The sequence below is a fragment of the Sarcophilus harrisii genome, chromosome 1 (genome assembly GCF_902635505.1).
Source record: "Sarcophilus harrisii chromosome 1, mSarHar1.11, whole genome shotgun sequence".
Classification (NCBI taxonomy): Eukaryota; Metazoa; Chordata; class Mammalia; order Dasyuromorphia; family Dasyuridae; genus Sarcophilus; species Sarcophilus harrisii.
Window position 1 is genome coordinate 78808928 of NC_045426.1, and position 19627 is coordinate 78828554.

General features: G+C 46.3%; 1 long non-coding RNA gene across 2 annotated transcripts; it reads left to right on the forward strand.

Annotated features, from left to right (window-relative positions):
• Window positions 1-2314: 2314 nt before the first annotated feature.
• Window positions 2315-16644, forward strand: LOC105749602. Of its 2 annotated transcripts, XR_004232706.1 has the most exons (3): window positions 2315-2444; window positions 6429-8585; window positions 16624-16644. It is a non-coding gene; the product is annotated as an uncharacterized LOC105749602 (long non-coding RNA). The 2 variants fall into 2 exon arrangements; XR_004232703.1 differs by lacking the exon at window positions 2315-2444 and having other exon boundaries at window positions 2451-8585.
• Window positions 16645-19627: the final 2983 nt, after the last annotated feature.

Genomic DNA, 19627 nt, shown 5'->3' on the forward strand with positions numbered 1-19627 from the left:
GGGCCCGGCCGGGGGCTCAGAGGGGCCCGGCCAGGAGGGGGTGGGCCAGGGGCCTGGCTGAGGCCCGGCCAGGAGGGCAGAGGGGCCCAGAGGGGGGGGGCCCTGGGAAGGGCCCGGACAGGAGGCGGGCGAGCCCAAAGGGGCCTGGGCAAAGGGGGCGGGGCTTAGAGGGGCGTGGCCGACAGGCGGGAGGGGTCAGGGGCCCGGCCAGGAGGGGCCCAGGGGGCCCCGAGGGCCAGCCAGGAGGAGGGGCCCGAGGGGCCAGCCGGAAGGGCCGGAGGAGGGGCCAAAGGGGCCTGGGCAGGGGTTTCCCAGAGGTTCCCAGGCAAGGGGGGGCTTAGGCAGCGTGGCCGAGGGGCTTGGGGGGCAGGGTGGGCTGGAGGGCCAGGGTGGCCCGAGGGGAACCGGGCCGGGGGTAGGGGGGACCAGAGGGACTCGGACAGGAGGCGGGCGAGCCCAAAGGGGCCTGGGCAGGGGGACCCAGAGGGGCCCGCCAGGGAGCCCAGGGGGGCCCTCAGGGGTTGGAAAAGGCCTGGGGAAGGGGGTCCCAAAGGTTCCCTGGGGGGGCGGGGCGTGGCCGGGAGGCGGGCAGGGGGTCAGGGGCCTGGCGGGGGCGGAGGCCCCCAGGGGCCCACGGGTGGGGGTGGGGACCAGAGGACTCGGACAGGAGGCGGCCCCAAAGGGGGCCTGGGCAGGGGGCCCAGAGGGGAAAAGCGGGGACCAGGGTGCCCAGGAGGGGCCCGAGGGTCCCGGCCAGGAAGCAGGGACAACGGGGCCTGGGCAGAGGGTCCCAGAGGTTCCCAGGCAAAGGGGCGGGGCAGGGGGCGTGGCCAGAGGCGGCAGGGTGGGCCAGAGGGGCGCCAGGGTGAGGGCCCAGAGGGGCCCAGGAGGGGTGGGGGCCCGGCCAGGGCCCAGAGGGCCCCCCAAAGGCGGCCCCAAAGGGCCTGGGCAGGGGGGTTTAGGGTTCCAGGCAAAGGGGCGGGGCAGGGGCTGGCCGAGGGCCCAGGCAGGGTGGGCCAGAGGGGCCCGCCAGGTGAAGGCCCAGAGGGGGCCCCCAGGAGGGTCCCAGAGGGGCCCACCAGGGGCCCAGAGGGCCCTCCAGAGGTGGGCGGCCCAAAGGGGCCTGGGCAGAGGGGGGTCCCCAGAGGTTCCGGGCAAAGGGGGCGGGGCTTAGAGGGGCGTGGCCGACAGGCGGGGAGGGTGGGCCGGGGGGCCAGGAGGGTGGGCGTCCCGCCAGGGGCGGCAGCCAAAAGGGGCCTGGGAGGGGTCCCCAGAGGTTCCGGCAAGGGCGGGGCTTGGGGGCGTGGCCGGGAAGGCTGGGCAGGGGGAGAGGGCCCCAGGGGGCCCAGCCAGGAGGGCAGGCCCAAGAGGCCTGGGCAGGGGGGTCCCAGGGTTCCCGGCAAGGGGCCGGGGGCTTAGAAGGGGCGTGGCCTGAGGCCCGGTCGGTGGGGGGCCCAGAGGGCCCCCAGGAGGCGGTAGAGGGCCCGCCAGAGGTGGGCCAAGGGGCCCGCCAGGAGGGTTTGGAGGGGGGCCAGGGGCCAGCCAGGAGGGGCCCAGAAGGCCCGGAGGGGGCCCCAGAGGGCCGGCCGGGGTAGGGGGACCAGGGGGTTCGGACAGAGGCAGCGAGCCCAAAGGGGCCTGGGCAGGGGTCCCCAGGGTTCTGGGCAAGGGCGGGCTTGGGGGGGCCAAAAAAAAATGGGGAGAGGTCCCGCCAGGGGCAGGCGGCCCAAGGGGGCTGGGCAGGGGGGTTCCCGGGTTTCCCAGGCAAGGGGCGGGGCTTAAGGGGGGCCGGGGCGGGGGGGCAGGGGCCCGCCGGAGGGTGGGGTTCAAGGGCCCTGCCAGGCAGGCACCCGGGGCCTGGGGGGGTTCCCTAGGGTTCCGGAAGGGGCGGGGCAGAGGGGCTCACAGGCTGGGTGGGGGTCAGAGGGGCCCGGCCTGGAGGGGGGGGGCCCAGAGGGGCCTTGGCAGGTGGGGGGTCCCTAGAGGTTCCCGGGCAAAGGGGGCGGGGCTTAAAGGGGCGTGGCCGAGCCCCGGGAGGGGTCAGAGGGGCCCGGCCAGAGTGGGGCAGACAGGCCCCTGAAACAGGCGAGCCCACAAGGGCCTGTGCAGGGCGGCAGCTTCCGGTCGAAGGAGACCCCCTAGTCCCGGAGTGGCCTGCTCCGGTAAAGCCGGACCCCGCCTCCCGGGGCTGGGCTGCAGAAGCCGCGGGTGGGGCAGGAGGCCTGGGACCAGTGGGAAGGAGAGGGCTCAGGGGATTCGTCTGGGGGGACTTCCCCAAACCTCCGGCCCTACGGATCCCCAATCCAAAGGGGGGCTCAGGAGAGCCCGTCGGGGCTCCATCCCTCCGGAGTCCGCGCTGACGTCGCCAGAGTGACCGGGCATCGGCGTCTCCGTGACCCAGTGGCCCATGTGCTGCCCCAGAACTTGGGAGTGGGTTGCCGGAGGTGTGGAAGGGGGGGAAGGGAGAGAGGGACCTTGGCCCCACGCCTTGGTGGGGAGGGGCTGGGCCTGCGGGCCTGGGGTGGCGGCCACGTGCACATGGCCTAAGCAGAATGAAACACAATTAAATGACCCGCGGCCTGCAGCTGGGGGGGAGCATGGGAGCGGCTTTGTGAAGCACCCGCTTCAGGGGGCGCGGACACTGACCCCGCCTCCTCCAGCCGTGGGCTCTTAAAGAGAATGTCCCCGGCGCGATGCCTGCCCTTGGTGTCCATCGCAAGTTCGCACTTGGGTCAGCCCTGGGAGGCCTTGGGTTCGGGGAGCTCCTCAGGCATCAGCTGGGGCTTGCCAGGCTTACCTCAGAGGAGAGAAACTGGCCCTTCTTAGCCAGGGGAGCAGATCTCTGTTGCGGAACAGCACCCAGCCCGGTCCAGGGGGCGTTGGCTGATGCTATCCCGATTTTGTCCAGCCCCAAAATACCACAGGGGCAGAAGGAGCTAAAAACCATCCTCTCTATAGATCGTGAGTCGAACTTAGCTAGTGCTTTTATTAAGAGATTCTTTTCTGAACGCCAGCAAGGTGCTCAGAGAAACTGGATTCTGTGGGTTCTGGCATTCTTGATCAGAACAAGACCCAGTGTAGCAGAGCTATGGACGAGTGTTGCACACATGGGAGCTGGCCTGATGTGGAGAGCAGCGGTAAACCAGCGCGTGCAGGGAACAGGAGCTGGCCAGTTTAAGTGGAACTTGGTTGAGGTGGAAGCCTGATTACTGTTTCTGGATTCACTGCTTTGCCATTGACACTGTACACTCCTTGGCTACTCCAGGCAGGAGCACGGGTCCCTAAAACCGACGCTACCCCCCCAAAAATGAAATAACATAACGGGGCAGCGTTCCCGATCCCATCCAGGTGCCTTGGGCAGCGGGAGGTTCTGAGACGGGGGGCCCGGGCGTTGCCCACGCGGTTCGCACTGCGGTGTGATTGATGCTTGTCAGTACAAGAGCTGTGGCACCGGGCGCACACAGCTAGTCTCCCAGTTGAGCGTCCTCGACTGTATAGCCCTCCGCAGGGCCCCGGTGCAAGGTCCACCTCTTCAGGAAGCAGCCCGCTGTGGTCTCTCCCTGTCTATTCCCTGTCTTGTGCTCCCCATAGAGTCTGCCTTTCAGATGAATCCCGTTTTTTGCTTTCTGCTTTTCGAGTGCCAGGCACTCTGCTCAGCCCTAGAGTTACAAAGACCAAAGTGAAACAGCCCCAGACCTCAAAGAGCTTGTCTTCTAATGGAAGGGGCGGTGTACACAGATATGCATACAGACAAAATAGAGACAGAATACTTGGTGACGTTAAAGGAGAAGTCATCCGCAACTGGGATTTGGGGTTTCAGGGGAGAAATTGCAAAGGGCTCTCGCAGAAGATGCACGCTCCGGCTGAGTCTTAAAGGAAGCCGGGGATTCAGAGGCAGAAATGAGGAAGAAGGGCATTCCAGGCAAGCGCACAGCCCAGTGTGAAGACAAGGACCCTGGTACCCTGAAGGGATGTTCTTCACAAAGGAGGCTCTAAGCCGTGGAGCCTCCTTCATGAAGAACAGCCCTTCAGGGTACCAGGAGGTAAGTAATGTGTATCATTAAATTAATAGGAAGGGGATAAGTGAAGCTTATGTCAGATATGTCAGCCAGAGAGAATTTCAGGCTTCGTTTTAAAGATAAGAGGGCACCAATGGAGTTTTTATAGGTAGTGGGCTACTTGAATATGAAAAGAATAAATTACTAAACGTTGAACACAAAAATGATGCGCTCCTTGGATAAATACTACTGGGCTCTGAATAGTGAATCAGCATATACACAGCAAAGAAAATAGAATTCCTATTAGAGCAGAACCACATTTTAAGGCTTTAATGAATCATGATTTGGGATTTTAGGAGAAGCAATCTAAGTAAATTACTTGCCAAAGGCTATTGGAAAGTACTCAAATCTTTTTTAGAAACCTCCCCCCACCCTTTAAAAAATATGAATTGTCTCCTACAATTTTTGTGATTGAGAATTTTAAATCCACTTTCTAATCTGTGAATCTGCTCAGGATTCAATCATTTCCTTGCCAAAAACTTTTTATTTCTATCCAATTTTCTTACTTGCATAGATCAGTTTTTCAGAATACTTAAACTATAGCTGGCTTCCTAATGGACCATTCTACAATTTTAAATGCTTGTTATTTTGGTATCTGTCATCAGCATGTTAGATTTGATTGATGCTGAATAAGGGAAGTGGACTATTCTGTTCTCACCAGAGAACATTAGCTATTTGGGGACTGAGAAAGATTGAAGAGTCAGGATTGACTGCAACATTGCAGACCTAGGTTTTCTGGGAAAATGGTCATATCCCCAAAAGAAATAGAAGAATAGATTTGAGGAATGGAGGGGTGGATAACTAATTCTGTTTTAAGCATGCTTAGTTTGAGATAACTATGAACTGTTTGAGTGGAGCTCTCCTGCAAGCAGATAATATGGAATGAGAGGTCAGTAGATGCAGGATTGTATATGTAGACATGCAAGTTGATAAGATCAACAAAAGTATAGAACAAGAAATACTCAGGACTAAAATTTAGAATACTCTTGCACTCATGTGGAAGGACTCGGATAACAATCTTACAAAAAGACAAAGAAGTGAAAACCCTAAGGAGATGGTAGGATCAAAGGAAGGTTGTTCTTAAAATCTGAATGGGATATAAACATTCTTACTCGGCAGGAAAGGTCAAAAAATTTGTAGGACTAAAGGAACAAACTCTTAGAGAAACCTTGAGGGGGATTATGACCATGGCATAGAGACTTTGGTCTTAGCACTTCTCCTAGGACTAGAAAGTTGAAGGACAGGGCAGATGCCATATTGTGGAGATTTTAATATGTAGGATGTAGGCTGATATAAGGATAAATGGTCTCAGAGGTTTCAGGATAGAGGTCAGATGACCAGAGAATTAGTGTCTGGGCCCTGGACCTGGATTGGGCTTGATAGAGAGGAGCAGATGGAGAAGTCAAAGAAGGATTTTTAAATTTAGAGCCAAAAAGGAGCTTTAATGATTGTATAGAACAATTGCCTCATTTTATAGATGAGCAAAGAGTTATGAAGAGACTTTCCCAAGACTCTCAGATTAGTTTTAGATTAACAGTTCTTGGGTTTTTTCACAATGTAAAACACTGAGCATCTGCTATCAGTGTTATTGGCATTTTTAAAAAAGAGTCCTTGTGTCTTGGAAGATATATTTACACCCCTGCCTTCTTGTGGGCCACAGTCAAAGTCAAATTTAAAATGATTTTTCAAAAATACATCTTGTGGGAATCAGTTTATAATATCCACCATGTGTGAAAGAAAAGCAATTAAAAGCAAATTACTGAACTGATGCAGTGAATTAAGCAGAAAAGCATAAGTAACAACTTAAATGGGATAAATATAAAGAAATTAAATTATAATAACCCCAAAGAAGAACTGGGAAAATCCGTCCCTCTCCCCTTTTTTTCAAAATTAGGGGATTAAAGGTGTCATATTGTCAGATACCTTTGCTATTTTCCTATTGCACTGCCCTCTTGCCTTAGATGTAGCACTCTAGCTTCCACCTTGGAGTCCTGGATTCTATTGCATCAATTAATTACCCTATGATCCACCATCCCAATGATTTTCCCTACCAAAACACTTTTCCTTGTCCATCTGTCCCCTTAGGGGTTGTCCTCCCTTAGGAGAAAGTAAGTACTTTTTGCATTTTTATCCCCAGTGCTTGGCACTATGCCAAATATATCATAAGCAGTTAACAAATATTTTTCATGGGTTGGTTTTACTGGACAGTTGGGTTTTTTTTTTATTCTTTGTTACTAGAGATGGTTTGCTGAGTAAGGGAAAGGAAGATTCAGAAACAGTAGTAGGAAAATGAAAGAAATGGAATTTTAAAAGTTTCTGAAGTAGTAGTGAAGAGTGAAGGTAATGTGTTTCACACATTTGTGGTTCCAGATGCCTGTGACATTTGAAGATGTGACTGTGTATTTCACGGAGCAAGAGTGGAATATCTTAGAGGAGTGGCAGAAAGAGCTTTACAAAGATGTGGTGAAGACCAATTATAGAACCTTAATCTCACTGGGTAAGATGTTTTCATGAGGAATTTTGAGGATGTTTTACAGAATCAGATCCTGAAGAGACCTCCAAAAGTCATCTAGCTTGAATGCTTAGAGCTTACAGTATAGCTAGATAGATAGTTCTTCAATACAGGTGATTGTTCTGTTCGGTTCAATTCATTGCATTTATTGAGATAGTAGGGACTAGGAGTACAAAGACAACCATGAAACTATAACTGATGACAGCTGCCATCAATATTGACAATGATCCCCTCAAAACTGGAAGTGTTGACTACTGTGAATGCTCAGACTATCACACTGATTCAACTTGTCTCCATGCCAGCTCCAATATCTCAAGGGATGTAGCTGCTCTATAGCATTTTTCTAGATTTTTGCTGGTGTCTGGGGCTTTTGTTGGTTGATAGCATTGACCCTCAAGATGTCATCTCAGGCCAGTCTTAGTTGTCTTCTTTCTCCTGTTTGGAGTCATCATCTCCTTTTCAGTTCTATAAATATTTCATGAATTACCCACAAGAACAAATTGACAACTTGGAAGTTTTCTGTCCCAAAGTGCATCTCCTCATACTTTCCTTTTAACAGCTTTATTCTAAATTTTAGGATCCTTTTTGTCAAAAACAGAACTAGAATTTTACACAGGCCTCCTGCTCTGCTTTGTATAGCTGACAAATGTGTCCCTACTGTGTAAAGAGTGCTAAATTCAGTTTTGTGGGAAATACAGAAATCTATGTACGTATACATATATGTTTGTGTATGTGATAAGGAGGGAGGGAGGGAGAAATGGAACCCAGGACTTCCTGACTCCAGGCCTAGCTGTCTCTGCTGTCAATAGGTCTCAAACTTACTGCCATTGGGGAGCAGGTTAAAATGGAATTGAGAAATGTTTGACAAAATAAAAATATGGCACAACATAGATGATGTTAATTTGTGGTTTTCTATGGCAGTATTCTGCCAGCTAGGATCTGTTTCTATTTGAGTTTCAACACCCCTCCTCTCAGCCACTCTGCTTTTCTTATTGGTATAAAACAAACAGGAACTAGTAGTCTTTTTGCATACAGCATTGGATATAAATATACATTTGTAAATAATAGTTGAGATTTTTTGAAGATGGGGAAATGCATGGCTTGAGAATTCCCTACACATGGTTGTGATCTAGTAGATACACTTTAGAGAATTGATCATGTTCCCTATTGTCACTTATACTTCCAAATCCAGCCCTCTGCTCATTCCATTGCCTCTGGTACCTGAACCTCTAGTCTAAAAGTATTATGTAAAACTCAGGTTAGCTCCCCAGATAGTCTCAGTGGTATGCTCTGACTCTTGAGACTTCCCTACCTAGCACTGACCAATCTGCCACACTTTGTTCTAAATTATGTTTAAAATGGCAAATAGTAATATTTGATCTATCTTATAAGGTTTTTATAGACTTAAAAGCACCATATAAATGTGACTTGATGTGAGGCAAGTCCTTACCTCTGAGCAGGACAGTCATCCATTTGAGCCAGATGGTAATGAAAACTTATTACCAAGAGCACTGGGGAATGTTTTACCTAGAACCAGTATTTTTCAAGGCACATTCATTCAAAGATTGATTTTATGACAGTTTCCACATTTTGAGTCAACCCAAATAGCTATCAAGGAACTCAAAAACCAAAAATAATTATAATTTAATCACCATACATAGTACTGAACTTTTAAGAGAGAAGAAATTAACTTACATGCAGCTTAGAACCAGAGATATATAGGGTATCACTCCAGGAACCCAGTATTAGGATATGGACATCTCCATTTGTTATAAGTATTCCCAAAACTTGTGCTTCTAGGGATCTTAAGGAAAATAAGCTTACTTGCTGTTTTGTGACCTCTTGTCCAGGCTATGTCATTCCCAAACCAGACTTGATTGATAATCCAGATTGAACAAGGAGAAGAGCCATATTCATCAGAGATCAGGGACACTTGGGCACAAGGAAACTAACTGTTGGTTCCAGGACTGATGAGCCTCGTGACTTGAAGAACACACAGGATCAACTGTTTTCTTGTGAGTGAGAAGAGGTGAAAGGAGTGAAACTAAAGAGGCCATGTTCAAATTTTCCTGTCCACCTGAGCTTTGATTTGATGTCAGGGCTGCCCTGGGTTTCACCGAGAGCCAGTAGAGAGATCAGTACTAGAGCTCCAGGCCCCAACAAAAATAAAAAGGCCTATGATGTGACTGAGACAACAGACAAGATAAAAGAGAAAAAAAATTCTTAAGTTTTAGAACACAGGTGGTCATGCCATCCTCGACTCCTCAGGGAGGTCAGAGCCCCCAAGAGGAGGTGATCACAGCCTCCCTAACTTCTCAGGGAAGGAGGTGAAAGCACCGAAAAGGAGGTGATCACAGCCTCCCTGACTTCTCAGGAAAGGCGGTGAAAGCACTAAAAAGGAGATGATCACGCCCTCCCTGACATCTCAGGAAGGAGATGAAAAGCACCAAAGGGAAGTGGGGGTTGCTAGCGGGTTTCTGGGCTGAAGGTGCTATATGCACAAACCCATCAGCATGGGAGGTATTACACAAGCACATAGCAATAACACAGAGGCTATTAGGGATGACTCTCCCCACAGTCAGTGCAGGCTCGATGTGGTGTAACAAACATGAATTGTACATTCAAGTAGCAGAATAGCAAACAATATAAATCAACATGGTGTTGGAAAAGATCACCAGAAGTCCTAGAAGGAGGGTATGTAAACAACAGTCCACATACACCTTCTTCAGCAACAGAGATAGTCAAAACCAATCTATTGTCCATTGTTTCACATGTCAGAATCAATGATCCCCTGAGTTTTTGAAGTCCTGCAAAGTCTTTTTTATGTGTTAGGAATCCAATGATTCCAGCAGATTTTGAAGTGCTGTAACAGTCTTATCATTTCTCAGAGAATCCAATGATTCCTGAGGGTTTCAGTCCTATGTCTCAGAATCCAGTGATTCCTGAGGTTTTGAGAGATCCAACAATCTTTGATGTCCATGAGTCAAAGCATGCTGCCAGCTCTTTCAATGGTGAGCACAATCAGCAACAGCACCACCGATATTTCTTGGGTCTTCTCCCTTTGTTTCAAGGGTCTGCTCCGTCTCTCTGTGATGGACAAAGCGAATATGAGCTCGTTAGCACCCATCTGATTCCTTCTCCACCTGTAGAGATACAAGCAAACCCTCTCCCCAAAGCAGTTAGCCTATCTGGTCCTTTCCATTCACCACTTTCTGGGTCTCTCCACATCACCTGGCGATTATCTAAAGATAGTGGAGCTGCTCGCACTGGACACTGACCTTCAGGTGGGTTATAAAACCTGTCTGCTGGAGCCAGTGCATCTTTGTCAAAAGTCAAGAAGTTAATAGTATAAAGAGCTAGATTTAGAAGTTCTCTGGGTTACCTGTGGCTCCCCTTTCTTTTGTTTTGGAGGGCGTCTTAATATCTCTGTTTCTCCTCTCCACTATTGCCTGTCCTTGAGGATTAAAAGGATGCCTGTGGTGTGTAAAATCTTATACTGTGCACAAAGTGTGCAAAATGTTTAGTATAAGCAGGACCATTGTCTGTTTTTTATTGCTTGTGGCACACCCATAGTGGCAAATGCTTGTATGAGGAATTCAGTGACCACTCAGGCTGTCTCTTTTGCTGCTGGAATTGCAAAAGTGAATCCCAAAAAGGTGTCTACCACAACGTGGATGAAAGACAGACGACCAAAAGATTTATAATGGGTCACATCCATTTGCCAGATTTCATTGGGTCTCAAACCACGAGGGTTCTTCCCTGGAGCAGTGTAGGAGCGTGGAAAGGAAGGCAAGCCGTACAGGCTTTTTACTATGCTCCTAGCTTCCTCTCTTGTTATTCCAAATTGTAAACGTAAAGCTCGACCAGCCTGATGATATTTAGAATGAGATGCCTGGGCTTTGTGGAACAAAGGGGTATTGACAACATAGTTAGAAGGCTATCTGCCTTTGAATTGCCATCAAATATGGGACCTGGAAGTCCACTATGAGAATGGACATGTAATATATAGATCCTACCTGGATGCTTTCTCACTTGCTCTTGAAGTTTCTTAAAGAGCTGATGTATATTAGAGGCTGCAAATTTTATTTGGGCTGTGGCAATTCTTTGTACCACACCTACTGAATAGGCCGAATCAGATATTATATTTATGTCTCCTGGATAATAAGTAAGAGCTAGAATGATCGCATACAATTAATTCTGCTGAGTAGACTGAAAAGGAGTTCTGACTACTCTCTTTATAGTTAGATCATGAGAGTACACAGCACAAATATTATGTTTGGATGCATCTGTGAAGATAGTTGGTCCTTTAGAGGAACTTTAGAAACTTTTTTCTTCAAGAATCCATCGTAATTAGTAATAGTCTAGTTATCTTTAATGGAGACCCATGTAAAAAATTTGGAGCCATGGCTAATAAAATTTGCCACTCTGGGATGGTCTCACAGCACACATTAATTTGTGTATTGGTATAAAAGGTGTCTATCTTGTCAGGTCTTGTCCCAGATAATTGTACTGCTCGCTTAGTGGCCTTTAATAAAATTCTAGCCACAAGCACTGGGTAAGGAGTAAGGCTTTGTTCTGGTTGTGCCGGGAGGTTCACCGACTCTATCACACTGTCTCCTTGATGAAGGACTGCTGTGGGTGCCTCTTGTGTAGCAAAACTGATATCTCAAGGGTTTTGAGGTGACTCTTTCAACCACATTGAATAAAGCCAGTTCAACTTCTCTCAAAGCCTCTTGAGCTTCTTTTGTAAGCTGCGTGGTGAATTTAAAGTACTGTCTCCCCTTAAAATGTCATATAATGGTTGTAACTGATAGGTAGTCAAACCTAACACTGGTCGCATCCATTGGATATCTCCTATCAATTTCTGAAAATCATTCAATGTGTTTAGCTTTTCTGTTCTTAAGGACAGTTTTTGTACTGTAAGCACCTTAGGGTATACTTCATATCCTAAATATTGAAAAGGAGCATGTCTTTGAATTTTTTCTGGTGCTATGTATAATTTGTAATTCCTTTGTGTTTCTATGGTCTTTTGTAGACATGCTTCTAACATTTGTTCCTCAGGTGCACATCCCAATATGTCATCTATGTAATGTAATAAGCAACTTTTTGGGAATGCTTTTTCTTACTGAGCAAGGCAGCAACAACATACATTTGACACTAGTAGGCTGTTTTCATTCCTGTGGCAAAACTGTCCATTCATATCTTTATAAGGCTCAGCTAAGTTAATGCTGGGCACTGAAAGAACAAATCTTTTCATATCCTTCTGATCAGAGGGATAGAATAGAAACAGTCCTTAATATCTATGACTCAAGAGGCCATTCTCTAGGCAACTGAGTAGGAGATGGAAGTCTAGGCTGAAGAGTTCCCATGTTTCCATCTGTTCATTCACTTTTCTTAAATCCGTTAACATCCTCCATTTTCCAGATTTCTTTTCACAACAAACTGGAATTCAAGTTCTTAGAGAAGGTTTTAAGTGTCCTTGGTCAAGCTGCTCCTGTACTATATCTAATAAGGCCTGAATTTTATTGTTACTTAAGGGACACTGCTCTATCCACACTGGTGTATCAGTTTTCCATTGGATAGGAACAGGTGAAAGTGTTGGCAGGCCTTCAACAGCAGCCCTGCTTAAAAAACCGAAGTACTCATTTTTAACCCTAATTGCTGTAAAACGTCTCTTCCCCACAGATTGATGGGATTTTTCAACTATAAAGGAGTAAAAACTCCTGTTTGCCTTCAAAGTCCATCTCATAGGAGCAGCACTACTTCAGCTGCTAGTGATCCTCCTACACCGACATGTAGGTGTCTGCTTTAATCTTTGGCCAGTGACTGGGCCAGCTGGCCATCTAATGACGATGATCTGCACCAGTGTCTACCAATCCTTCCAGTGGAAGGCCATTTATATAGATTGTGAGCATAGGTCAGTCAGTTGTTACAGCTGCTGTCCAGTAAATTGCTGGATTTTGTGATCTGAAATCGGAATCTGGGTGACTATCACCAAGCTGCTTATTAGGATTCTGTATGTGTAAACCTGATGCTACTATTTCTCCTGGGTGATAAGTCACATATTGTCTGCCTGTATTGGTGACTGGGATATTATCTACACATTCCCCAGTTTCCCACATCAGTGTGTGGATGGACACTGTTTTGTACGTGCTCTCAGGAGGTAAAATGGTCAAGCCTACTGTGCCTGGAGGCAAGGGATCCATAGGCTGGAGAGGAACAGATTTCACCTCTCCAGGGGGTAGGTATCTCAGTTGTCTCAGCTGCATACAACTCTATTCTCCCTAATTGTAATCCCTTTCTTCCATCAGGTTGCTTCCTGGCTGATTGATTGTATAATCCCTTTCTGCCATCATATGGCTTCCTGGCTGATTGGTCATATTGGGGTATTGGCCGTCTAGGCACTCTCTGGGTGCACCATTGGCTGCCATCATGCCCCAAGTGTTTTTTGCCTGGGGCCCTGGGGCTGGGCCCCTCATCCCGTTTCCCTGAACCTGTCTATATCCTGAGGCCCAATGGAAGCCTCTGTTGCATTTTGGACATGGGGTACTGGGTCTTGTTCTCCCACCCTGTTTTCTCACTCTGCCTCTATACCAACATTGAGCTTTCAGATGCCCTACTTTACCACACTGAAAGCATTGACGTATCTCTCTAGAAGTCCCTTGCCAGAAGGGACCCTGTCTACCCATGTTGGGATCTTGGGAAGTCTGCATCATAGTCTGGCTATAAAAGGCAGTTGTGCCCACTGTGGCTGCGTCTTATGAACTCCTCTAAAGACATCCTTGTGCAGTCTAAGTATAATCCTTCTGCACACCTCATTAGCATTTTCCTTAGCAAGAGTTGCCTTATTAAAACATCTGTTGTTGGATTTTCCCCATTAGTTCTTGTGATAGCAGTCTGCAAGCGTCCCACAAGAGTCACAAAGGGCTCATCTGGCCCTTGCATTATTTTATGAAGGCCTCACCTTTGTCATTTTATTGTGATCGAAGCCCAGCAGCTTTGATACCGTGCTAACAATTGCTCATATGCTGCTACTGAATAATTAACCTGTGCTGTGACGTCTGCATATGGACCTATACCTTGTAATAGGTCATAGGTGATCGCAGCATGAACAGCATTTTGACTATTTTGTTGAGCTTGTATCCTACAGAGCTCACTATATTCAGAAAGCCACATGTAATTTTGTCCAGGTTCTAGGCATACTCTTGCTATAGATTTCCAGTCATTAGGAGTCAAGATTTCAAAAGCCAAATTCTGTAATAGCATCTTAACATAAGCTGATGTAGCCCCATAAAGAGTGCAGGCCTTTTAAGATCTTTAATGATTTCTATGTTAAAGGAGTATCTTGACTTTGTTGACGGAGGCATTAAACTGAAATTACAGGAAATATATGTGGCTGGAGCTCCCTGCGTCCATGCCCTTTTTCTTTGGCCTTCATTAAGCCCTCTTGTAATCTACTCATATGGATGCTGAGAAGGGATGCTGGGGGAGGTGCTTGGTGCTGTCACTGGCCCCCACTACCATTCTCCCTCCATCCGGAGGTGGGTATGGAGGAGAGTCAATCACTTGCTCCTGAGGTGGGGCTGAAGCTGCCTCCTGAGGGGAGAAGTCACCACACCCTTGCTCACTTAAGTCTCCATGCACTATGGGGATATGGTCATTAATCTCTTCATTGTCTTCTCTCCTTAATATCATGGCTAATTTGAAGGAGTAGGAAGAGCCACAGGTTTTCTTTCTTCTAGGGATAGGGTTTCTTAGTGCTAACTGAATTATATTGTATAAATAAAATGCCTCGATGGAATGAATGAGGACCGTTTTCACTGTAATCATTGGACATCTCTTGTCCAACCAGGGACCAGTTCTCTCAAAGAGATCTGCTCCTGCCTCTAGAACCAAGGGGAGATCTGCGGTTTAATGTACCCAGAAGTCCTGCTACCTGTTCCCAAGTTAAAGTAGCCCTTGTCCTTCTATCAGCTTCAGCATGCTTTCTATAGCACCACCACTGGTGTTGGGAGTTGAAGGGAGTTGAAGGGGTTGGGGCAACGAGGGATGGAGAGTTTTTAGCTAGCATTTGTCCCATTTTAGCCAAAAAAAAGATTACTGGTTTAGTTTTTAAGAACAATACTCACCCAAGTTCCTGGTCACCGGAGACTTCTTCAGTCCTTGGTTCCCACCGTTGGGCGAGATGGGGCCTGGATTCCATTCTCCTGGCTTCTCTTCCTGTTCCTCTCTCTGCCTCCACCCACCAAAATCGTCATTTCCTGTACAACTCATCAGGACTTGCACAGAGAGTGGGCAGGGACCATTCTTTATCCAATCATGTATATTAATAGAGTATAGCCCAATTACTATTTAGCCTCATGTACTTGGGACCTAAGTGCATCAACTCAAACTTCAGCCCATTACACTTAAGCATCCAATTTCCTTTCCCAAAGAGTAGTTCCATTTCCTTTAATAGCCATAGCATTCTACAAGAAACATTTGTTCCAGATCAGTAAGAATTTGGGAAAAATTCATTCTTAACAGGCAATTAAATTTTCAGCTTTGAATCTGCAAAGGAAGGAGAATATAATATAACTAGGTAGTTCTTCCTTTTTTTTCATTCAATGTCCCTAAAAGAAGCAATACAGTATTATGGAAGGAGCTTACTGTGCCCAGTAGAACTTGTTACATTCCCACCTGTACCAACTACTACAATCCATTTAATCTTTCTAAGCTGTAATTTCCTCATAGATGAAATGGGGATAGCACTGTTTGCACATATGTCACAGAACTACCATAAGAATAGCATGTAGTCTGTGTAAAGTCCCAAAGACTCACCATTCTTCCAGAGTAAGATCTTTGAGCAAACTTTGTGATAGCATTTTTGAAATTAACATTTTCCTGGAGTCTCCTTAGGTCTAATCTCCATGAGTCACATCAGAGACTGGGGGATGTAGAGGGCTGAAACTCTGAAAAGGTGTACTTGAATCTAAGACAGCAGAGCACTTAAAGCTAATTACTTACTCGATGTGAGATTGGTTTTATAAGCATATATTTATATGATACGGTGATGTGATGGCTCTCCTCACGATTGACGCTTGCTGAATATGTGGTGGAGAAATAATCATAGGCAAAGATAGGAGGGCCAAGGGAGAAAGATCAGATTCTCTCTGCCACAGCATGATGAGGAGAGAAGACTTCAGGCTTCAGACTCCAGAACCCAGGATTCATCCTTGATGAGTCCTGTGGAGATTTGCCTACCTCCTTCACTTCTCCTTCTAAAGACCAAGGACTTTGACTGATCCTGAGGCATTCCAGAAAGATAGTCTGGACATTATAGGGGAAGATGTATCCTTGCAGAATATTTTAGTTGCTATGACTAATTGTCTTCAAGAGGAGAATCTTTGGACTCAGATTTAGAGCTTAATGTTATGAATTAGGTATATTTCTTTACTTTGTATGTGTAATGAGGGATAAGAAGTAGAAAAAGGGGTCTCCACAATTTGTTTGTATTTAGTCATGATAATGAAATAAAAAAGATGAATTTTGTTGTTGTTGTTGAGGCATTTGGAGTTAAGTAACTTGCCCAGGGTCACACAGCCAGGAAGTGTTAAGTGTCTGAGACCAGATTTGAACTCAGGTTCTCCCAACATCAGGGCTGGTGCTCTATCCACTGCACCACCTAGCTGCCCCCAAAAAGATGAATTTAGGAGCAAAGCAAAAGCATCTTGGGCAGTGCACATTTTGTTTTGTGGCCAAAAAATTTGGAATTTTAGAACAGCTTAGAGTCAGTATCTAACTTTGCCAAGGACAAAGAGAAGTTAATTTGGTTCAAAAAATATTAATGCCATATATTTATATAGTGCTTTATAGATTATAAAGGATTGTGTGAAGTCTACTCTTTGATTCACACAGTAGCCCCTTGAAATCGGGAGAGTGAGTGTGTGTGTGTGTGTGTGTGTGTGTGTGTGTGTGTATACATTCAAAATATATGTTTATAATGCTTTGTCCCATAGATTTGACATGGCACAGCCATGAAAAGTAACAGTATTTTTTTGTTTTTAATTCCAGGGAATTCTACATCTTCAAGTTCAAAAGATCAAGAAAATCTCCAAAAACAGAATTCTTCTTGGCTTTTACCATTCCGTTGTAATGAGTGTAATAAGGGTTTCACCCACAAGTCTCAACTAGCCAATCACATCAGGATACACAGATTGAAGAAACCCTTCTTCTGCACTGAGTGCAATAAGAACTATGGCAGGAAGGACCGACTACTCCGGCACCAGCGCCTGCACACAGGGGAGAGGCCCTTCCAGTGCCCTGAGTGTGACAAGAGCTTCCACCAGAAGGGCCATCTGCTTAGGCACCTGCCCCTGCACACGGGGGAGAGGCCCTTCCAATGCCCCGAGTGAAAGCCGACATGAAGGCCCACCAGCGCCGGCACAGTGGGGAAAGGCCATTCTCATGTTCAGAATGTGGCAAGGGCTTCACCAAACAATGCCATCTTACCGAGCACATCAGACTACACACTGGGGAGAAGCCCTTCCATTGCCCCGAGTGTGACAAGAGCTTTCACCTGAAAGCAGACATGAAGGGTCACTTGCGTACTCACAACAAGGCCAAATCATTCTGCTGCAGCGAGTGCGATAAGGCCTTCTCCAAGCAGTCCAAACTCACAGCCCATGTTAAGGTGCACACCAAGAAACAGCACTACAAGGGCCTGCTCTATGGACTGATGGACCTGGACTGGAGTTAAAAGCAGACCTCAAGCACACAAGGACTGGATGTCAAGTGTACACCAGAGCAATTCAATGAGAAAAGATTTCAGATATCATCTAATCCAAACTCTCCAGTTTAGACCAGTAGTCTTTAGACTTCTGCTGGAACATCTCTAGTAATAGGAAACTTACTACCTCATGAGGCAGGTCATATTCCGTTCTGGAATAGCTCTGATTGTTGGGAAGTTCTTACTTAGATTGCACTACAGCCAGGTACCCCATATCTTCCACCCACTTTTCACAGTTCTTTCTGGAGCCAAGCAGAAGTAAGTACCTTATTCATAAGGCAGCTCTTTAGCTGTTCAGTGAAGCCTGGCCAGTAAAGTTGTGATCACATTATGATGCTATTTTTTGTTCAAAAACAAGGTATAACTAAGAATGAGATTGATGTTCTCATGTGCTTCATAAACTAGCTCAGAAGAAGTTGTCACCTTTTCAAATGACACAGTACCCAGCCATTGGCAAATCCCTTCTCACTATCTGCTCCCTAAAAACCAAAGAATTTCCCTTTGAAAGAGTGAGAGAACCCTGAACACAGAATAGTTAGACAGGGACAAGGATCATCCTCTTGCCCTCCTCAGGCCTCAACAGGGAAGACTGAGTCACATGGGAATTTAGAGCCCATAAAATATATAGTCTTGAATGGACATAAGTGCATTCATTGGTTGCTGAAGTTGTTTTTTATTTTGTTGGATTTTTGACTGTAATTTGTTAGATATAACGATAAAACATCTCTGAATTTAAACTGATTGCTATGTATGAAGAGTCAATGAAAGTTTCCACAGTCTCCTCAACTTAAGAAAAACTACTACACTAAGCAAGGAAACAAAGAAAATAGGAGCTAGTCCCTGATTTCTCAACCAGCTGTTAAATCATAGACAAGACACCCAAGAGGTAAATGTGGGGGAAGCACTGGAGTACTCTTGAGCTACATTGAAAAGGACGATAAAAGACATTTCGGGCAGAAATATTGGCTGGGAAAATTTATCAAAGTTCACCAATGTGTCTGAAGAAAAAATATAAAAATTTCCACAAGGGACCTATTGAGGAAACTAGGTTTTTTATAGGGAGATTGGAAGAACAAGCTAGAAGATAGTAAAATACACTGGATTTGAAGTCTGAGAGGCATGAGTGAATCATTTATTTTACTTTGTTAGCTCTGCAACTAAAGGAAAGGCATTGAACCGCAGAACTTAATTTCCTCACCTACGATGCAAAAATACCCGCATACCTACCTCACCAGTTTGTAGACATGATTAATCAAGCAACTGTGAAAATAAAATTAATATTTCATTAACAATTCATTCTTTTCATATTTATGGAGTACTCCTTGTGATCCAGGTCCTTCAATGAACTTAGTACAGGCACAGGCTCAAAATGATGGCTGTCCACAAGCTCTGATCTACTCTGCCTTAAATCTCTTCTTGTGCTAGCCCTTTGGAATAAAATAGCAGGAATGATTTTTCTCAAGCATTTTTATCACATCTTTCTCCGCTTCTGGATACTTCAGTGGTTCCTGGTTGTCTTCATGGCCAATTTGCCATGACCTGTCTTCCTCCATCACCCTAAGTCTTAACAGTCCATTTTGTTCTTCCTGCTTCTGGGACAATGAGTTTTTAGAGAAAATTCTGTCTTATTTCTCATAGCACTTGTTTCAAACTTCCAAGTGTTCTTCATTTCCCTATATATATTCATCCATCAGCAAACATTTATTCTCCTGTGTCAGAAACTGCTCAGCAGAGGGGAGACAAAAGCCCGAGATAGTGCTCACCCTCAGAAAGCTTGTATATCACACCATTCCAAGGAGCAATCATTGGATTTTTGTGTCCTCAGCATTAAGTGAAAGCAGGGATAGGAAAAATATTTGTATAATGATACAGCACAGAGCAAGATGCCCATGATAGCTAGGACCTGATGGGTAGTTATAGGGGATGAAGCTGTCTGGTCTCAAACCATCCAAGGCAGTTGAACTGCTTTTATACTATACAGATTCATACCATCTAGTATGAGGCCCTTCAAAATAGTTGTCTGTTTTCTCCTAATTTATGTCCAGATTGATTTGTCAGGGCTTCTTACATTTTTTTCCATTTCACCCAAGAAATTCTTACTTGGCCCTGGTTATATAGGTGCATAAAATATGCATACAAATGAAACAACCCCCATATTCAGTTATGAGACCCCACATGGGGTCACAAACCACAGTTTAAGAATCTACAATCCATGTGTGTTATGAACCAGAACTTGAAACAAGGAATGGAATTGGAATTCCAATGGAATTGATAGAAACAATGCTAAAG